Source organism: Capra hircus, chromosome 7 (genome assembly GCF_001704415.2).
Source record: "Capra hircus breed San Clemente chromosome 7, ASM170441v1, whole genome shotgun sequence".
NCBI classification, from domain to species: domain Eukaryota; kingdom Metazoa; phylum Chordata; class Mammalia; order Artiodactyla; family Bovidae; genus Capra; species Capra hircus.
Window position 1 is genome coordinate 43,623,209 of NC_030814.1, and position 22,541 is coordinate 43,645,749.

Sequence of the window (22,541 nt, forward strand, 5' to 3'; positions counted from 1 at the left end):
CATCAGCTAAGATCACATTGTTATTGTTTAGTTTCTCTGTGGTGTTTGACATTTTGTGATCCCAGGGACTATAACCCACCATGCTCCTCTGTCTATGGGATTTCCCAGGCAAGAATACTGGAGTGGGCTGTCATTTCCTCCAGGGGATCTTTTGGACCCAGGAACCGAACCCGAGTCTCTTGCATTGGCAGGCAGATTCTTTATAACTAGCTCTACCATTACTTTATTTAAATAATTGTTATAAATCACCAATTAAAGAAACACACTAAGTACTTGCAGATTACTTCTCACTGGGCATAAGAGTTTTCCAGCAGTAACTACTATAATCTCATTTGTATCTTCAAATGAGACTTCCATCTTAAGCACATGGACACCTTATATTTAAAGAAACATAAAAACCCTATAGGATCCCTGACCTATCAAAAGCTTTGGCAGGCATTTTCCGTTTAGCCTTTGATCTTCCTATCAAAAGATGTCTGTCAGTGAGCAAACTGTCAGGCAAATGCCCTTCCAAGTTCCTTGCTCTTGGTCTGTTTCTCCTCAGACACTCAGGAGAGGTTTCTGCTTTAAAGAGAGAGAAATGTTATGAAAGTGCTGTGCCGCTGGTGTACATGAAATCTAAGGAGTCTTTCCCTAATTGGAAAAAAAAGTCATTGTCTCTAATGGTCTTTGATCTCCATATTTTTCCTTATTGATAAGCCCTTTTTTCCTCACCCTGTAACATGCAAAAAAGTACCTCTGCTGCTATATGCCAAGCATTATACTGCATGTTTCCTGTGGATCATCTCTTTTAACCCTTATTCAACCTGTCACTGTCCCCATTTCACAGGTGTGTATACCGAACTTGGAGAAATTAATTTGCCTTGGGTCACAAAGCTTATAAGTGACATACCTGAGATTTGAACCCAGAGCATCTAATTCCCAAAATTGTTCTTAAAAACTACAACCCACTGAGTTTGGTTCTTTGCTTTCTGTCTAAATTTAACTTGGATTTATCATTCCCAATTTCCTTTCCAAGATTACCCAAAGATAAATAATTTAAATTATATACAGCAGACATGGAGTTTTTTTTTAAAAAAGGACAGAAAGGATTTATTAGAAAACAGTTTATTCTTTCCATAAGTCTGCTTGGACAGTGTTTCATAGACTTTGTGAACCAATAGCATATGTTTTCTCTAGGATAAGCCTGATAGATTTGGGACACTGCTAGGCTGCTTCTCACTCCTTAGCACTTGACATTTGGCTAAAGTGTCCCACATTAGTGTTATTAGAACACAAGGCAATGAGAAGGCATGGATCATCTTCCATATTCATTCCTCGGAGTTCATTCAAATCTGTTGCAAGAATCTACATTTCATTGTTCTAATAGTTACCAACCTGTTTATAATCTGATAATGAATATATGATAAACATTACCATCATTATTCCAAAAGCACATTCTACTGTGCTTATGGTATCTTTATGGTATTTTTATTTTCAAACTAATTTTATTGAGGTTAGTTTGCATACAACAAAATGCAGCTATTTTAAGCGTACATTCTGGTATGTTTTGATACATGTGTGTTCCTTTTTAAACACTACCTCCATCAATATAAAGAACATTTCTATTATTCCACAAAGTTGCCTCACAGTCCTCTGTAGTTAAGCCCTGAGGAAACTCACCCCACATTCCCACTAGTATTAGTTTTGACTATTCAAGAATGATTTCACATCAAAGGGCTCATACAGTATATATGTATTATTTTAGAGGTCTTTCACTTATCAGAGTAACTTTGAGATTAATTTATGTTAAAAGGCAGAGGAACCAGAGATCAAATTGCCAACATTTATTGGATCATAGAGAAAGCAATGGAATTACAGAAAAACATCTACTTCTGATTCATTGACTACACTGAAGCCTTTGACTGTGTGGATCACAACAAATTGTGGAAAATTCTTAAAGAGATGGGAATACCGCCTTACCTATCTCCTGAGAAACCTGTATGCAGGTCAAGAAGCAAACATTAGAACCAGACATGGAACAATGGACTGGTGCAAAAGCTATGACAAACCTAGATAGTGTATAAAAAGCAGAGACATCACTTTGCCAACAAAGATGTATATAGTCAAAGCTTTGATTTTTCCAGTAGTCATGTATGGATATGAGAGTTGGACTATAAAGAAAGCTAAGTGCTGAGGATTTGATGCTTTTGAACTGTGGTCCAGGAGAAGACCCTTGAGAGCCCTTTGTACTGCAAGGAGATCAAACCAGTCAATCCTAAAGAAATTCAACCCTGAATACCCATTGGAAGGACTGATGCTGAAGCTGAAACTCCAATACTTTGGCCACCTGATGCGAAGAGCTGACTCATTGGAAAAAAACCTTGATGTTGGGAAAGATAGAGGGCATGATAAGGGGGTGACAGAAGATGAAATGGGTGGATGGCCTCACCGACTTAATGAACATGAGTTTGAGCAAGCTCCGGGAAATAGTGTAGGACCAGGAAGCCTGGTGTACTGCAGCCCGTAGGGTTACAGAGTCGGACATGACTTAGAGACTGAGCAACAACAACAGTTATGAACAAAGTTGTATATCAGAGTACAAGTCTTCGGATAACATGTATTTTTATCCCTCTGTGTAAATATCTATGAGTGGAATGGCTGGATTATATTGTATGTCAATTTTACAAGAAACTGCTGAACTATTCTCAAAAGTAGTTCTGCCATTTTACATTCCCACCAGAAACATATTCCAAGGCCTCAATCTTATGTCCCAGATAGTGGATTAAAACTTCATGATATTTCTGTTTTGTCAGTAGAAATGTGATTCTCAAACTGAGTGATTCAGTAGAGAAACTGTCTCAGATAGTGGATTTAAACTTCATGATATTTCTGTTTTGTCAGTAGAAATGTGATTCTCAAACTGAGTGATTCAGTAGAGAAACTGTCCTCAGTGCCAATTTCTGGGATGCTGTAAGGATAAATAACATTACCTTGACTGTTAAAAATCTAATTTTATTGGTTAATGTCCAAGGGAGAATGCTGACAGGTTTTCAAAGAATATGACTTAAAATCCAGACTGTGAAAACTACACTGACTTAGGTTCTCTGTTGCTTAGAGACAGGACTTCGATGAGAAACTACAGTTTGAGTAACGGCCATAGAACAAAAGCAACTCAGGAGGACCACTGACTTTAAAATGTGGCCCACCTCAAACCATCACCTGCTGCCTGCAGTCTGTCTTACTCAGGCACTCAGGGTGGCTTTAACTGAAGATCCCCTGCAGGAGGGCAGGACAACCCACTCCAGTGTTCTTGCCTGGAGAATCCCAAGGACAGAGGAGCCTGATGGGTTACAGTCCATAGGGTCACAAAGAGCTGAACATGACTGAAGCTACTTAGCATGCATGCACATGTAGGGCACTGTTACTAAACATGAACTGTGTGAGAGGATTGCAAACACTAACCCTACACCTAACCCTAACTCTGATCCTAGGACAAGGCTCAAGAAGTCCAATTCATCATTGGGTTCACTTGTAATAATTGCAGCGCTTCCTGCCTTGGGCTTAGGAGAGAAGCCTGACAAAATAGTGTTTGCTTAGGCAATAATTTAGACTTATCTTATTTGTGATTACTATAGCGATTACTATAACTACAAGGTATAATTTTACTTTATTAAAATTTTATGAATTGGAATGTTTTTTATACTAACTTTTCCCAATAAAGTCCACTATGAAACAAAAAAAAAAAAAAAAAAGAAGTCCAGTCTGTGCCTGTAATAGAATTCTACAACTTGTTCCCACCAAGGGAGTGAGGGAGTGGGGTACATCACGGGGCAAAATGAAAAAACAGTGTCTGTGTTTGGCCTTGGCAAAGCCCGGCCTTACGGCAGATAAAGGCCAAAATCTGAACCTTAAGGAAGAAATGCTATTATTACAGTGTTGCAGAAGCACTTGTGAGAAATGACCAGCTGTTTATAAGGCAGCATACTTTACACTTGTATAGCACTTCCCAATACTTAAACCATTTCATATATATATGTATATCATCTCACTTAGTCCCCACAACATCTTGCAGGCCAGGGTGGGGGCAAGCTAATCAATATTGCTATCTGACAGAAACACAATGAGGTTCCAAGTAACCCAACAACTTGCCCTACTTCCCACAACCAGATTGGCAGACTAGTACCAGAGCCTTTGTTTTTTGGTTCCCATTTTTGTTTCCCAGTTTTAACTCTTCTTGCTGCCTATCATGGGTAAACTGGGTGACAATATAACTTTATCAACTTTCACCAAAATTCCCTGGAATGTACTATTTTAATTTCATAATAATGATTAAAGAAAAAAACCAACAGCAATGGCATTTATTGAAGACTACTTGCCAGATACTGCACTAAGTGTTTTACATAAACCCCTTCATGAATCCTCTTCACACAAGCCTATGAACTAGGAACTATTATTAAGCCTACTTAACATGGAAGAAACTGAATTGAAGTGATGATAAGTGGACAGGAACCCAGACCAGACTTCCTCCAGGCTCTTAATTAATAAAATACACTACCTCCTGCTATAAATTCAATTTCTTACATTAAGGTGGAGCCCCTCCAGCTCCATGAGATTTGACATTGTAGCAAGGAGGCTGGAACACAGGGCTCACTGTGAATGTACAGACCAAATTTCTACATCACCAACTAATGAGAGCCCATTGTCATAGCAACAGACTTATCAGATATTCCCGCTCAAGCATACGGAAGTAACATTCTCAAATGATCCACAAGGGAGCGTGCCTTCATTCAGGGCCATCATTCCAGATTTCATGTGAGTTTTTTAAAAAATTCCACTTGTTTCATTTTTTAATTTAAAAGTTGCTCTGGAAAGGCCGAGAAGCAGAGAGGACAGTCGTGAGAGAAGTAAAACACAAAAATCATTTGGTATAAGAGATACAGGATAAAACAAAGTTTCACAGCATGCGGGCCCATTTTCCTAACATGGGAACCTTTCATTTTGTATCTGTTTACCCCCTAGAACTAAATGCTACCTTGATTTCCAGGCAGTCCTACAGTATAGAATGCCAAGTGGCCTATAAGAAACAAGAATTCTGTTTCAATACAATTTTCTTCAAGGGAACCCAGTTCACCTGCTGAATCCATAAGCCAATGGTAAAAAATATATTTCCCATCTTACTGATAGCAGATGAGGGTAGCTGAAAGGCACAGGACATACTTATAAATTATTCAATGTTTATCTAAAATTTAAACTTAATTTGCAATCCTATATTTGTATTTGCTCGATGTGGCAATCCTATTTGAAGCCAGACTAAACAAGGTTCAACTTTAGCTCTGTCATCTGCCGTCTGACCTGTTCTTTTAGGTTGGTTATCATCAGCCTGTATATGAATATATCTAGTTCTTTAACATGTTCATTACTTCACCTACAAAACAGGGTTAATGTCTGTTTCTATCTTCTAAGTTTGTGCTAAGAATAAATTTTTAAATACCTAGCATGTATCTGGAATATACTAGGACTTCTTATATGTTTATTATTATTATTATTATTACTACTAATACTAGTCATATTTAAACCAGTAAATGAAAATGATCACCGACATATTTCTACTAAGAATAGTAAAAAAGTACCAAACATCTTTCTAGAAACATAAATGATATGAGTCAATGACACTTGACTAATAATAAATAGTAATTGATTCAGTTCAACTTAGTAAACATTTGTTAATTTCCTGAGATATGCAAGAACAGAGCTAAGCACTAGAAAAATCATAAGCCGTCAGAGCTAAAAGGAAACGTACACGATGATCTCATTTAATGCCGCTCACCTTACACGTGAGGAAGGAAACAAGAAACCAGGGCAGTAAACAAGTGATTGCCCAGCATCATAAGGTAAAAATGGTGGCAGAGCAGGACTGACAGCCGTCCTCCTGATGCTGGATGCAGAGCAACTTTGATTCATCTTCTCTGCCTGCGTGTGCGAAGAGTCCTCATCTCCTGAAGTGCACACTCCGGTAGGGACATGCCAAACAGCAGCAAACACTGTTTTTCTTTCTTTCTTTCTTTCTTTTTTTTTTTCTTTTGCTGTGGATCCACTAAAGTAGAGCCAATTTTACCTAACAATTTTATTCTCAAAAATAAATCCAATAAATTAACAGAAAAAAAGAAAAGAAGAGAAAAGCAGGGGTTGTTATCTTCATTATTCTTAGGAAAAATAGAAGTCAATTGGCAGATATAAGATTTTAAGTTGAGTTAGAATCTGAAGTAAGTGCTAGACCTCCTGCCTTCTTGCCCTGGAGCTGGGTGCCCCACCCATAAAAGGAGTGAAACTTACTGTGAAGCCAAGTGAACCAGCAGGTGTTTCCCAATGAAGATATCTTTACACAAAACTGCACAGGAAATTGGAATGAGCCTGGGGATCAGGCAGAAGGAACCAACCAACACAGTTGGCCAAAGATCAAAAGAGCCCCATCACAAAAGCCAACGACCTTCTTCCCCAGATGATCCTGACGAAAACCCAGACTGAAACCAAATGCCAGAACAACAGAAAAATCAGACTTTGTGGATTCACAAATTTCAGAAATGCGGGGCAAGGATATGTTTGAGGACACAGAGGGAACGAGTGGCCCAGTTGGCCTCAACCCAGGTCTGCTGATCTCTGATGTCCTTCTCGGCAACGCCATCCTATGATCCATTCTTTTCTATTCTGTCCTATTCCATCCCGGCCTGGTACTTCCTGTACCTTATCTGATTAATTCATTCAGCATATTTTTTAAATTGTATTTACCATTTTAACCACTTTTAGGAGTATAGTGAAGTGACTTAGCAGCAGCAGCAGGAGTATAATTCAGTGATACTGAATTGTATGCTCACAGTTATGAAACTATCGCCAATATCCGCTTTCAGAGCCTTCCCATCATCCCAAACAGAAATTCTACACCCATTAAACAATGACACTCTATTCTGCTCCCCTCAATCCCAATCACCAATATATTGTCTCTGAATTTGCCTTTTTCTAGGTACATTATATGCTAATTTTCTTTTTGTGTTTATTTCAATTAGCATAATGTTCTCAAAATCCCTCAATGTTGTAGTATGTGTCAGAATTTCATTCCTTTTTAAAAAGCTAAATAATGTTCAATGGCAAGTATGTATTACACTTTGTTTATTCATCCATTGATGGAAAGTTAGGTTACTTTCCACCTTTTATCTATGCTGATTAAAAAATATGTGAAGTGAAGTGAAAGTCACTCAGTTGTGTCTGACTCTTTGTGACCCTGTGGACTATAGCCGGCCAGGTTCCTTTGTCCATTGAATTCTCCAGGCCAGAATACTGAGGTGGGTAGCCATTCTCTTATGCAGGGGATCTTCCCAACCCAAGGATCAAACCCAAGTCTCCCACATTGCAGGCAGATTCTTTACCATCTAAGCCACTAGGGAAGTCCAAGAATCTTGGAGTGGGTAGCCTATCCCTTCTCCAGCAGATCTTCCCCACCCAGGAATCAAACCGGGGTCTCCTACATTGCAGGTGGATTCTTTACCAGCTGAGCTACCAGGGGATACTAAAAAATATAGAAAGGACCTAAATAGACATTTCTCCAAAGCAAACACAAAGATGGTCAACTGCTTCATGGAAATGTACTCAATATCATTAATCATCAAGGAAATGCAAATCAAAACTACAACCTATACCTACTAAAATGGCGATTATCAAAAATGCAAAAGAAAAACAACCCAAGTATCTATCTATAGATGAATTGATAAGGAAATTGTTGTGTGTGTGTATGTGTATGTGTATGTGTGTGTGTATATATATATACAGAGAGAGAGAGAGGGAGAGAGAGAGAGAATGAAATATTATTCAGCTATAAAGAAGAGTGAAATCCATGCCATCTGTGACATGGATGGGCCTTGAGGGCATTATGCTAAGTGAAATGATGTCTGAGAAAGAAAGACAAATACCATATGATTTCACTTATATAAGGGATCTTAGACAAATAGAAAGAGGCTCAGAAATACAGAGAACACATTGGTGGTTGCCGGAGGTAGGAATTGGGGAGGTGGAGAAATGGAAGAAGATGGTCTAAGCAGTAAAAAATTAAAATAAAATAAATTAGTTTAATTTTTAAAAAAAATAACAAGGGTTAGTGAGGATGTAAAGATAAGGGAAACCGTGTACACTGTTTGTGGAAATGTAAATTGGTGTACCCACTATGGAAAACAGTATGCTGCTGCTGCTGCTGCTGCTGCTAAGTCACTTCTGTTGTGTCTGACTCTGTGCAACCCCATAGATGGCAGGCCACCAGGCTCCCCCGTCCCTGGGATTCTCCAGGCAAGAACACTGGAGTGGGTTGCCATTTCCTTCTCCAATGCATGAAAGTGAAAAGTGAGAGTGAAGTTGCTCAATCATGTCCAACTCTTAGCAACCCCATGGACTGCAGCCCACCAGGCTCCTCCGTCCATGGGATTTTCCAGGCAAGAGTACTGGAGTGGGGTGCCATTGCCTTCTCTGGGAAAACAGTATGGAGTTTCCTTAAAAAATTAAAAATATAACTATCATATGATCCAGAAATCTCTGCTCTGAGTATAAATCTGAAGGAAACAAAATCAGGATGACAAAGAGTTATTTGCACCCCTACAGTCACTGTAGCATTTTTCAAAATAGCCAATAAACAACATAAGTGTCCATCCACAGACAAATGGGTGAAGAAGATACATATATACAATGGAATATTATTCAGCTCCAAAGATGAAGGAAATTCTGACATTTGCAATGACATGGATGGACTTTGAGGGCAGTATGCTAAGTTAAACAAGTTAGACAAAAAAAGACAAATAAGTATGATCATGCTAATGCATACAGGATCAAAAAAAAAAAAAAAAGCTGAATTCATAGAAACAGTAGAATGGTGGTTGCCAGGGGCTGGAGTTAAGGAGAATGGAAAGATTTTGGTCAGAATACACAAACTTCCAGTTACAAGATAAATAAATTCTTGGGATGTAATACATAGCATGGTGATTATAGCTAACATAACTATATATTTGAATGTTTACAAAACAATATATCTTAAATGTTCTTACCACCACGAAAAAAAAAAAAAGGAATTATGTGAGGTGATGGAGGTGTAACTAACCTTATTGTGGGAATCATTTTGCAGTATATACATGTATCAAATCATCCTGCTGTATCAAATCTCATTTTAAGATCAAACTTACACTCAGAGGTTAAAGCGGCTGCCTGCAATACAGGAGACCCGGGTTTGATCCCTGGGTCGGGAAGATCCCCTGGAGAAGGAAATGGCAACCCACTCCAGTACTCTTGCCTGGATAATCCCATGGAGGGAGGAGCCTGGTAGGCTACAGTCCATGGGGTCGCAAAAAGTCAGACATGACTGAGTGACTTCACTTTACTACTCAATATTAGAGATCAAATATATCTCAACAAAACTGGAAAAGATCATCATAATTGGGATAAGTGATATGAAAACCTAAAAAAGTTAGGGTGAGGTTCCTGAGAAAATGATGTTTAAGTTGAGTGCTGGAAAATAACCAAAGCAGTGGTCATTAAACTGTGGCCTACAGGTAAATCCATCACCCTCTACTTTAATAAGTAGTTTTCCTGAAACACAACCATTTTGACTAGGTTACATACAACCTATGGCTATTTTCATGATTTAAGAGCAGATGTGAGTAGCTGTGACAAGGACCCATATATGGTTCACAAAGTTAGAATATTATCTGGTCCTTTACAGAAAGTATGCTAAAAACTCACCAGAAGTCACTGAAGAGGAGATACTGATTAGATGGGGCGTGTAGGAGAGGCCACAGCATGTGCATCAGCCCTAAGAAGGAGCACACAGCAGTCACAGAACTTTGCATAGCTGTGTTAGCTTCTAGGGCAACTGTAACAAGTTATCATAAACTTGGTGGCTTAAAAAAAAACTTATCTCCAGAGACTAGAAGTCTGCAATAGAAGTGTCAGCAGGACTGGTTCCACCTGGAGGCTCTGGGTGAGAAATCATCCCATGCCTTCATCCAAACTTCTGTTGGCGACTCTGGGCATTCTTTCACTTCTAAATTCATCACCCCAGTCTCTGCCTCCATCTTTACATGGCCTTCTCCTCTTTGTGTCTCTCTGTCTTCCCCTTCTCTGTCTCTTATAAGGACCCTTGTCAGTGCATTCGAGGCCCACCTTATCTAGGACAATCTCAGTTCAAAATTCTTATTACTCCCAGTGATATTCACAAAGAGCCTTAGTTCAAGTAAGTTCACTTTCTGAAGTATCAGTTGAGTCCACACTAGAGTAGGCAAAGGGCACATGAAGTCCAGTGTGATGGAAAATGAGATGACGGATGAAGAATCTCATCTAGGTGATGAACCTAGAGAAACTGACAGGTATCAACTCTCACTGGCCCTTGAAGAACATACCAGTGATCAAGGAGAATCCTGTAAACCTTGGAAGGAGGGAGAGCAAGAATATTACTATGCAATCTAACACAATTTTTTTTAAAAGTTCATGTGAAAGATCCTGTTTTAGTTGGAAAAGCCCCAAAAGGACTTCAGAAACACATTTCCCATCATGTTTTCTTCCAAATGGTCAGATTAACGAATAGCAAAAAAATGTTTGACAGAAAAATTAATATTTGAATCATAAAGTCTTAGATTAAAGCCGTCAGGATCTTTGAAGTATAATTTGAGTATTGTGGACACTATTTTTATCTAGTAATTCACATTGTCTTTTAAGATTCATTTGTCAAAGACTGACTCATTTAGACACGTGTTCTCAGGCTTGCCCTCCTTCTTCCCCAGGATGGAAGCCATGTTGACCCTATCTGTTCTACCCATATCATTCATTACTGCCAAGGATGACCCTTGAAGGAAGGTCTTAAAGCCATGTCCATCCCATGCTAAGAACACTGCCTCAGGTCTCAGCCATCACTAATTCAGCTTGACCTTGTCTCTGAGTTTGGTAACTCCACAGCTTCCTTCACTTCACAGACTCTGTCTGCTCCTTGCAATGCAGTTCTGGTGGTAGGAATCCTGCCTTGCTTCAGGGAATGAAGTTCTGAGTTGGTCATTTCTTTTGCATACTGCCAGCTCAATGTTTGAATCTTGCCTTACTCTCAATCAGTATCCCATTTAGGTTTGCAAGGATTATTAATGGCAAGATTGTTGCTGGGTTCCTACTAACATCTGATAAGCTTCTGCAGCAAGTGCAAATGGTAGACCACAGATCAGAGGCAAGAAATGTTAATTCCATTTCTTTGTGTGTGTGTACTCAGTCATGTCCAGCTTTTTGCGGCCCCATGGACTGTAGCCTGCCAGGCCCCTCTGCCCATGGAATTTTCCTGGCAAGAATCCATTTCTTTTTAAATTGAACTTAATGTCTCTTCTGAGCCTTCCTTCACTGTGGTGAAAGCTGAACTTAATTCAGGATGTCCCATCCTTTTCCCCAAGGCTACTTGGAACCATGACATAAGCGGGGAGGAACTGGTAAGGGCCATGGTTATGTGCCTGTGTTGGCATCCTCAGAGATAACTTATTCCAATCCTTTGCAGATCTGTCTCTGCTGATTGTGGCCTCCCCTTGATCCAAGCCATATCTGGGCCAGTCTGTGATCTGGGGAGTTTGGTGGTTCAATCTAGAGACTTCGTGCAGTCATTTCTGCTCCATTGTTCCTACATCATTCCAGGTACAAGAGATTGCTTAGCTCTTACTCATTTCCTAGGGTTTATGCAGAGATGGAGGGAGTACATCCTTGCTTTTGGATTCCTCAGATCCCGCTTGTGATGCTCTCTCTACCTCCAGCCCAAAACTCAGGGGAGGGGAACATAATGTGAAGTCTCACCCCAGGTATCCACCCAAAATCAAGTCTGTGTTTCTTCACTACCATCCTCTAGTCAGGTGACAATTTGATCCAGTCTCAGAGATAAGGAAACTGAATATGTGACTGACTGTGCTTTTCTAAGTTTTGTTTTGTGTTGTGTTTTAATCTTATACTTGAACCTTGGCTTTGGAAACTCCAAAGCCAGAAATATTATTCTTTTATTTTCTAGTTCTGCAGCCCATCCCCTTCTTTGAGAGTAGGAGAGGTAAAATAGTCTAGCTGTTGCATAAATGGAAGAAGGGCTCTGAGGTAAGACAAAATAAAGGGGGGCATCAATTAATACATCCAAGTAATATCCCACTGCTCTTCCCTTATGCGAACTGCTTGTGGAACTACACATACTCTCAGAAAATGGAATCCCCTCTGATCCCTTCTTCCATCATCCCTTCACGCATTCTTTCACTCTCTACTCCTTTGATCCATGTACTTTGAGCCCAGTGATATGGTAGGGATTTGCCTGGCACTGGGGATACAGAGTTGATTCCAAACGCAAGGACGCTTTCACAAAGGAGCTCTCTGTTTAGCTCAGGCCCACTCAGTCTTGTCACTACTGACATTTAGGACTGGAAGGTTGTGGTGAGCTCTCCTGTGCATTGCAGAATGTTTAGCACCATCCCAGCCTCTACTCACTGCATGGAAGTAGCAGCCCTCAGTGCGGCAATCAGAAATGTGCAGAGACACTGCCAAATCCCCTTGGGAGGCAAACTTGCCTTCAGCTGGGAATCACTGCTCTAGCAGGAGAAACAGTCACATACATGTATACTACAGTGAGGTCAAGGCATGGATATAGGCACACGCAGGTTGGCATGGAATCCTAAAGAAGGCATCCAGGACACCCTGGGGTAGCTGCGGGGAAGTGAGACAGTGATGCCTCAGCACCTACTGTTCTGAACCACAGCCCACATTGCCGTTCCGCATTTCTGCTCTCTTTCACCACTTGCTTACTCATTCAGTAAATATTTCTGAGAACTGATGCTAGGAGCTACACACTGGACATGCACAGATTAGTAAGATACAGCCCCTGCCTGCACAGAGGCCATGTATTATTACAGTTAAGACTACAGGACCTAGCATCAGCATTCTTAATTTCAAGCTCTAATTCTAGCGCCAGCTCTGTGACATCGGGCAAATTATTCAACCTCTCTGATCTGCACTTTTTAATTATTTACAATGAAGATAATAATGGCAAGTACCTCTTAGAGTTAATGAGATTAAATGGGATAATTCTTGTAAATCTCTTAGCATCTGGTCTGGCAGATGGAAAGCATGGAATAAATGTTAGCTTTTATCACTGACTGTCCAAGTTATATATTATTGTGGGAAGGTCTTGTTTCAAGTTGTAGCCTCTCATCAGTGCCAGTACAGTTAATTGGACTATGTCTGGTCGTGTCCTGATATGTGACAGGCAGAGATGCAGTTATCTTGTCCATCATTGGATTTACATTAGAATATCATTAAGATTAAAAGTACTATAAAATCTTAATTAGGACATTAATTTCCACTGTAATAAATTAAATTTTCAAGTCAACAGCCATAACTGTAATAAACAAATAAGAAAAAAAGAAGAAGAAAAAGGCTGAAAATGAAACCTCAGAGTTTCAGATTTTAGCCTTATTTCTCAGTTGATATTTTCAGTTAAAATTTGCTTTTCTTCAATTTTAATACACAAACATTAGTTTGGAGACTCTATCTTCTCTTCGGCTTTACACAATTCCTAGAGCATGTTTGAGCATAACAATTACCCCAGCATAAAGAAGCTTGGGGATGGTTTAATAACAGTCTTCAAATACATGAAAAGTTATTATACAGAACATGATGACCAGCTGTTCCCTACTTACACAGAGGACCAAGAAAAATAAATAGGCTGAAAATTACAGTGGCTGACAATATGAGGTGGATTCACTGAAGAACTTTGCAAAGTATAAAGTCACTGTAGAAAACCTAAGAAAAGAGGTTAGGAAATGTGGCATAGCAAAAAGTACTTGACATAGATTTCAGGGGATGTAGTTTCTTATGCCAGATTGAAACCACTGACTTTCTACAAGGTTCCAAGCCTCTGACACTGTTTTTTAAACCCCAGACTCTTCCACACGTTCCTTACAGAGGGGTCATAGCATAGCCTGAATTTCCCCACGACTTGACAGCCAGGAATACAAATGAGGTTATTTTAGAACAGGAGTCCTCAACTGGGGGTGGTTTTGGCTCCCAGAGGTCATTGGGTAACGACTGAAGATATTTAATTATGATGACTGGAGAAGGTCAGGGATGCAGCTAAACATCCTACAAAGTATAGGATAACCTGCCCTCAAATTGCACGCATACTACAAAAATCATCTGGTTCAATGTGTGAATACTGCCAGGACTGAGGAACCCTACTCCAGACTAACAAGCTAGCTTTCTCAAGTTTGTGCAACTAGTTATTCAAGTCTTTATCTAGGGTCCAGGTTTTGCCAGGTAATTTGAGAGCCTTTGGGTATCGTAGGGATTGTTATTCACTTGCATTTCTAGCTTTCTGTCTCCTGGGTCATGGTAGGGCTGCACTTTCCCACCTCTTTTGAAATTATGGGTAGCCACGTGACTTGCTGTAGCCATTAAAATCTCAGTGCAAGTGACATGCTCCCCTTGTAAGGCAGATGGGTAACTGACTGTGTTCTTTCTACTACGGTTGCCGTCTCGGAAGCACAGGTCATAGTCATAGTGACGTCTTCATCCTGCCAGTTTCCCTAGTCACTATGATGAGCAGTGGTTGGACTTGTTAGAAGGAAACTTTCCCCATAGTTGGGCAGATCGAACATATGACTATCACAAAGATGAGAAGTATGATTGAAAGAGCAATATGTTAGGAGTGTAGGTTGTCAAGCCAAATCTCTTTCACTCAAACTTACCTCTATTGCTTACTAGCTGTGTGATCTTGTGTAAGTTATTTAACTTCTCTGCCTTCCAGTTTTCTCATGTGTAAAATGGGATAATAATAACATCTTCCTTTGACATCAAATGGGAACATGAACACAGAACACTTAGTAAAGTGTTTACTCATTTTCTAAGAACTTCTTAATATTAAGTCATTTATTTCTCATAACAGCTGTGTGAGATTATTATTAATTTTTCCCCCATGGTACAGATGAGGAAACTAAGAATTTAAGTAACCTAAGCACGCAGAATTAGTAGATAACAGAGACAGTATCCAGCCTGAGGTTGTTTGGCTACAGAGTCCATGCAATTAACCATGACACAATTACATGATGATGAAGATGATGTCATTTTCTTAAAAATACTGTCTGTTGGACCACATTTACAGATTAGCATAAGGCTCAGACTCAATCATCAGAGAGTTCGCAGATGATTAGGGAAGATAAGACATGAACTTTAAAAATGCCCAGACAAGGTAAAATGTGGTAAGTGCCATAAAAGAGATAAGGACAAGTACTTGCAATTTTATTAAATCTCCCATTTAACCCTCAGTTAACCTGAAAATTCAATTAACCAGACGGATTACTCATATGTTGCCATTAATCAAGGTTTTATAGTGTAAGTTGAACTCATTTAACCCTAATAAGCAGATGATTGCATACAGATTGCAAGAGGATTTAGAAGCACAATAACTCAGAAATTAGCTCCATGGCTAAGTGTTTTCCTAAAAGCAAAGGGAACATTGCTGAGCAGAAAGGGAGGAAAGGGGAAAACAGTAAGTGTTTAGCACAATGCAGTAATGAAGAGGAGTGGATGCTGGTTGGTGAAGACTAAGTAGGTCAGAAGAGAAAGAAAGAGCCCTTGGCATCACTGATGTTATCTGGGTAACGTCTGTCAGAACAGATGGCCCTGCTTTTCCAGCAGACAGTCCAAAGGACAGTAACTGGTGAGGCAAGGTGTGCCTCTCTATATAAAACCAATTGTGCAGGAGGACAAATCCACTCTTCTTGAGCCCCCAAGCAGGATTATAAAGAACGTAAAAGACAATGAGATTTAGGACATGGACAGATGAGCCACAAAAAATATTATGATGCTTCCTTTAAAACACAACCTCCTTTTCTTCCAGTCTGGGAAAATCCAATTCATCCTTCAAGACCCAAGTCAAATGCCCTGGAAACTGTTCTCTAAATGTTTTAGAAAGAATTATGTGGTTTCTGTATTCAGGTGGTTCTTTATTTTTATCTTCCTTAAACTAGCTTCTACATGGCAATGTACAAATGAGCTTCTCTAGAAAGGAGAAAACATGGCAGTCCTGAGAACTATAGAAAGTTTTATCACAATCAGTACATATACCACCTAATGCAAAGGTCTGGAACATTTCTCTCTATATATACAACTATGTTCCTTTTCTAGATTTTTGAGCCACATGTCAATGCTTGTGAATTAGTAATACTTGGTAAGCATATATCTCATTGTGAAAATTAATTTTATGATGTTCCTTCCTCAGTTTTCTTAAATAATGAAATGGGATCATACCCCAAGCCAAATCCAGATTAGATAAGTGAAGTTCTGTTAGTAGGATTCAGAGAGGGAGTGGGGTGCAAAGCTAAGATTTAATTTATGGGTAAGACCAGTTGTGCTGATGTGACAGTGACAAACCAGAAATTCATTGAAATGAACCTGTTTCCTCCAGTTTGAGAGCATGCTAGTTCATGCTGATGACAGAGTTGTAACAGTCTCCTTGAAGATGCTTTATGAAACAAAAGGCAAAGGAGAAAAGGAAAGATACACCCATCTGAATGCAGAGTTCCAAAGAATAGAAAGGAGAGATACAAAAGCCTTCCTCAGTGATCAATGCAAAGAAATAGAGGAAAAAAATAGAATGGGAAAGACTGGAGATCTCTTGATAGAGATTCCAAGGGAACATTTCATGCAAAGATGGGCACAATGGACAGAAATGGTATGGACCTAACAGAAGCAGAAGATATTAAGAAGAGGTAGCAGGATTACACAGAAGAACTATACAAAAAAAGGTTTTCAAGACCCAGACAACCATTGGGTATGATCACTCACCTAGAGCCAGACATACTGGAATGTGAAGTCAAGAGGGCCTTAGGAAGCACCACTGCAGACAAAGCTAGTGGAGGTTAAGCTATTTCAAGTCCGAAAAGATGATGCTGTGAAAGTGCTTCACTCAACATACCAGCAAATTTGGAAAATGCAGCAGTGGACACAGGACTGGGAAAGGTCAGTTTTCATTCCAATACCAAAGAAAGGCAATGCCAAAGAATGCTCGAACTACCACACAATCACACTCATCTCACATGCTAGCAAAGTAATGCTCAAAATTCTCCAAATCAGGGTTCAACAGTATGTGAACTGTGAACTTCCAGATATTCAAGCTGTATCTAGAAAAGGAAGAGGAACCAGAGATCAAATTGCCAACATCCACTGGATCATCAAAAAAGCAAAAGAGTTCCAAAAAAATATCTACTTCTGCTTTATTGACTATGCCAAAGCCTTTGACTGAGTGGATCACAATAAACTGTGGAAAATTCTGAAAGAGATGGGAATATCAGACCACCTGACCTGCCTCTTGAAGAATCTGTATGCAGGTCACGAAGCAACAGTTAGAACTGGACATGGAACAACAGACTGGTTCCAAATAGGAAAAGGAGTATGTCAAGGCTGTATATTGTCACCCTGCTTATTTAACTTACATGCAGAATACATCATGAGAAATGCTGGGCGGGATGAAGCACAAGCTGGAATCAAGATTCCCAGGAGAAATATCAATAGTCCCAGATATGCAGATGGCACCACCCTAATGGCAGAAAGAGAAAAAGAACTAAGGAGCCTCTTGATGAATGTGAAAGAGGAGAGTGAAAAAGTTGGCTTCAAGCTCAACATAAGAAAATGAAGATCATGGCATCTGGTCCCATCACTTCATGGCAAACAGGTGGGAAAACAATGGAAACAGTGGCAGATCTTAGTTTTTTGGGCTCCAAAATCACTGCAGATGGTGACTGAAGCCATGAAATTAAAAGACACTTGCTCCTTGGAAGGAAAGCTATGACCAACCTAGATAGCATATTAAAAAGCAGAGACATTACTTTGCCAATAAAGGTCCATCTTGTCAAAGCTATGGTTTTTCCAGTAGTCATATATGGATGTGAGAGTTGGACTATAAAGAATGCTGAGCACTGAAGAATTGATGCTTTTGAACTGTGGTGTTGGAGAAGACTCTTGAGAGTCCCTTGGACAGAAAAGAGATCCAATCAGTCCATCCTAAAGGAAATCAGTCCTGAATACTCATTGGAAGAACTGATGCTGAAGTTGAAACTCCAATACTCTGGCTACCTGATGTGAAGAACTGATTCATTGGAAAAGACCCTGATGCTCGAAAAGATTGAAGGCAGGAGGAGAAGGGGGCAACAGAGGATGAGATGGTGGGTTGACATCACTGACTCAATGGACATGAGTTTGAGTAAGCTCTGGGAGTTGGTGATGGATAGTGAAGCCTGGCATGCTGTATTCCATGGGGTCGCAGAGTCAGACAGCTGAGCCACTGAACTGATTGACTGAATCCCACTCAGCTGAAGTTCGGTTTCCCTACTCCCATATCTCATGATATTTTGTACCTCCAGTTTGGGACTTTTGTTTGCTATGGCCAAGTCTGCCTCCCCAACAAAACTGTGGCCCTTGTTTGCCTGAGAATTAAACTTTGCTTATATCTCTTGAGCTTGATTGAAAAGATGAGCTTGCCATCAGTTGTTTTAGTGACAACCAAAGAGCTAGGTCAGACCTGTCCTCTCTTTCTAAAGAGCAATGAAGGTGCTCATTCTTATACAGAGGAACGCATGTGAGCTCATCCATGTCTTCATTAGAATCAAGGAATCAAGGGTGTTGTCTACTGTGGCTATCTCTTTATTCTTGGTGGACCCTAAAATAACTGAGGCCAGAAATACTTTAAGAAGTGTTAAAAATTAATATTAGCAAATCTGAGGCCAAGTGTTCTCTTGCAGCATCATTTCCTAGCCATCCTCCTAAACCAATTTCATCCAAGTAATGTTGCGAATATGTGGTCCTGGATGACTACTGAATAAAAGAATTCCTGGATGGGCACCTCCCTTCTAAGACTTGTAACAGGCATACACCAAATGTTGCAGACGAGACCTAAAGCAGATCAATAATTTTTCTTGTAGTGTGTTGTGTGAGTGTATGTGTGTGCAACATGAACAACTCAGAGTTGTTTCCGCTTCTTACAATACCATCTTCACCTTTTCATTGAAAAGATTTTTATTACCAAGGATTCCTTTCATTCTATTAAATGCTCAGTAATGTAAACTGATATTTAAGTTTAGTATACTAAACCTAGACAGCATATTAAAAAGCAGAGACATAACTTTGCAAACAAAGGTCCATCTAGTCAAGGCTTTGGTTTTTCCAGTAGTCATGTATGGATGTGAGAGTTGGACTATAAATAAAGCTGAGCACTGAAGAATTGATGCTCTTAAACTGTGGTGTTGGAGAAGACTCTTGAGAGTCCCTGGGACAGCAAGGAGGTCCAACTAGTCCATCCTAAAGGAGATCAGTCCTGAGTGTTCATTGGAAGGACTGATGTTGAAGCTAAAACTCCAATACTTTGGCCACCTGATGCAAAGAGCTGACTTCTTGGAAAAGACCCTGATGCTGGGAAAGATTGAGGGCAGGAGGAGAAGGGGACGACAGAGGATGAGATGGTTGGATGGCATCACTGACTCGATGGACATGAGTTTGGGTAAACTCCGGGAGTTGGTGATGGACAGGAAGGCCCAGCATACTGTGGTCCGTGGTGTTGCAAAGAGTCAGACATGACTGAGTGACTGAACTGAAACTGAACTGAATAATGAATCTTACACCATGTTTCCTGTCAGGACATACAAAATCAAGCTGGTACATAATGTGACCTCAAATTCTTAAAGAAAAAAAAGAAAGAAGTTCCTTCCCCTTGTATTACTTTCCAATGTGCACCTTTTCATGTGGCGTGTTATGATTCCCACTGCTATTTTGAGGAGATAATTGTAAACAACAAGCATGACGTTCTTTGGTAGGCAGCCCTGGAGATAAGACCTGTCAATCCTTAGATAGGATAATAAGATGGAAAAATTCCCTTGGAGATTAAGATATTTATTTTTTCATTCAACAAATATTTAGTAGTGCACCATCATGTAAAGGGACTCCAATAAGGCCTTGCTCCTATTCTGTGACACGTGCAATTTAGAGCTAGAGATTGCCAAATTAATTAATCTTCTTTCCTCTTACATTTTGCAGAAATGATGACTGAGGTGCAGTTTTTGTGGCTTGCCCACAACCTGTGTCCAATGAATAATAAAGGCAAAACAGTGGATAGAGGAAGAAGTAATCACTTGAAATATGTATTTGGTACAGTTATTTTAACATTAATATTATGAGTACTATATTTAAATTTGTCTTCACCACCTCTAATAATTTCCTTCTATACTCTGCCCACTGAACTCCTCCAAGGAGTATTTTAAATAGAGTACCAAAAATGTTCCAAGTGCCATGACTATGTGAGGAATTTTATAAAATAGTATCCAAGAAGGAAATATAAATTATTCCATAGAAAAATATTAAGAGACTATGGTTTCCACTTATGGTTAGAGGGGTGATTCTGGTATTGGTCACAAAGAAATTCAGACAAGCCTTCCTGCTGAGGATAGTAAGAAAATATGGGCAAGGTATGAAAGTGTCTCCTGAAAGGCATCAGAGAGGTAGTAATGTGAAAAATTATGAGACCAAGATCCTGGAGAAGGAAATGCAGAGTCAGACATTTAGTGTCAATTTGACCATAGGATATTTACAAATTGGAATAGACATTAGAGGCCAAGTATTACTTTTGACAGTCCCCTGGAGTGTTTTCACACAGAAAACCCAAAATAACCTATGAGTAACACAATGAGTATAGCATGTCCATGGACAGAAACTTGGTATTAAAAACACCAACAACAGACAGAAAATAAAATTTAAACACAATTATAATACCTTTAAGAATTTAATACTTTGGCCACCTGATGTGAAGAACTTTAAAATGTTTTCAAAGAACTTTCAAATGTTTCAAATGTTTTCAGTTGAAAACACCCTGATGCTGGGAAAGATTGAAGGAGGGAGGAGAAGGGGACAAAAGAGGATGAAATGGTTGGATGGCATCACCAACTCAATGGATATGAGTTTGAGTAAACTCCAGGAGTTGGTGATGGACAGGGAGGCCTGGCATGCTGCAGTCCATGGGGTTGCAAAGAGTCAGACACGACTGAGTGACTGAACTGAATACCTTGTAATTATTCTAATAAACTCTGGAAATCATAAATCAGTGACTCTCAAAGTATGGTTTTGGGATGAACACCATGAGCATTACCTGGGAACTTCTTAGAAATGCAAATACTTAGGTCACACCCCAGATATACTTGGACTCTGAGATGGCCACCCAGCAACTGGAATTTTAACAAGCCATTTAAGTGATTCTGAGGCATGCTGGAGTTTAAGAAGCTCTGCTCCAAGGCATTATCAAGAGAACTTAAGGAAGACAAATAAATTGGGAGATATACCATGTTTTTGGATTAAAAGTCTCATAATATGATAAAGTTAAGTTTTTTAACTAAACTCTAAGTTTAAAGTAATTCCAATCAAAATCCCAACTGATGCTTGTGCATTATGTGTGCTCATAACTTGATAAGCTTATATGTTAAACATTCATGTGGAAATGCCAAGGGCAAAGAATAGATAGGAACTCTTGAAGATCAGGTAGAGAGAACTTGCTGAACAGACATTCAGTTCAGTTCAGTTCAGTTCAGTCGCTCAGTCATGTCCGACTCTTTGCGACCCCATGAATCACAGTACTCCAGGCCTCCCTGTCCATCACCAGCTCCTGGAGTTTACTCAAACTCATGTCCATAGAGTCAGTGATGCCATCCAGCCATCTCATCCTCTGTTGTCCCCTTCTCCTCCTGCCCCCAATCCCTCCCAGCATCAGGGTCTTTTCCAATGAGTTAACTCTTCACATGATGTGACCAAAGTATTGGAGTTTTAGCCTCAGCATCAGTCCTTCCAATGAACACGCAGGAATGATCTCTTTTAGGATGGACTGGTTGGATCTCCTTGCAGACATTATAAAACTTCAGAAGCTAAAACAAAGAGAGAGACAAAGAGAAAGAAAAAGCCCACAAATACACCCAACTTAAAATATATACATATATATATATATATCATCAAATTTTCATTATAGAGAGTTTTTTTAATAAATGGTGCTAGGTCAACAAGATATCTCTGTAGGAAGTAATGAAACTTGAACCTACCTCACACCAGAAACAAATACATGATTTAAACAGAAAAGTCTAAACAATCAAACTTCTAGAAGATAATAGAAAAGGATACCTTTTCCTACCATGAGGGATACCTTAAACAGAACTCAAAATAAAGAAATTGATAAATCAGACAAAACCACGTTGGAAAAGATCACCTGTGTCAATGAAAGATAAGCATACATCTGTCTTGCATTTTCTTTTCTGTGAATTAATCACCTCAAATTCTTGCCCATGTGTACAAAGAGATTATGGAAGGATGAACATAGTAGCATTACAGGTATTAACCAACATCCAGAAACAACCCAACCATCTATCAACAGTAGAATGAATATATTGTGATATAGCTAAATAACACCATGAAGATAAATACACAACATGTACATCATGGGTGAAGCCCAA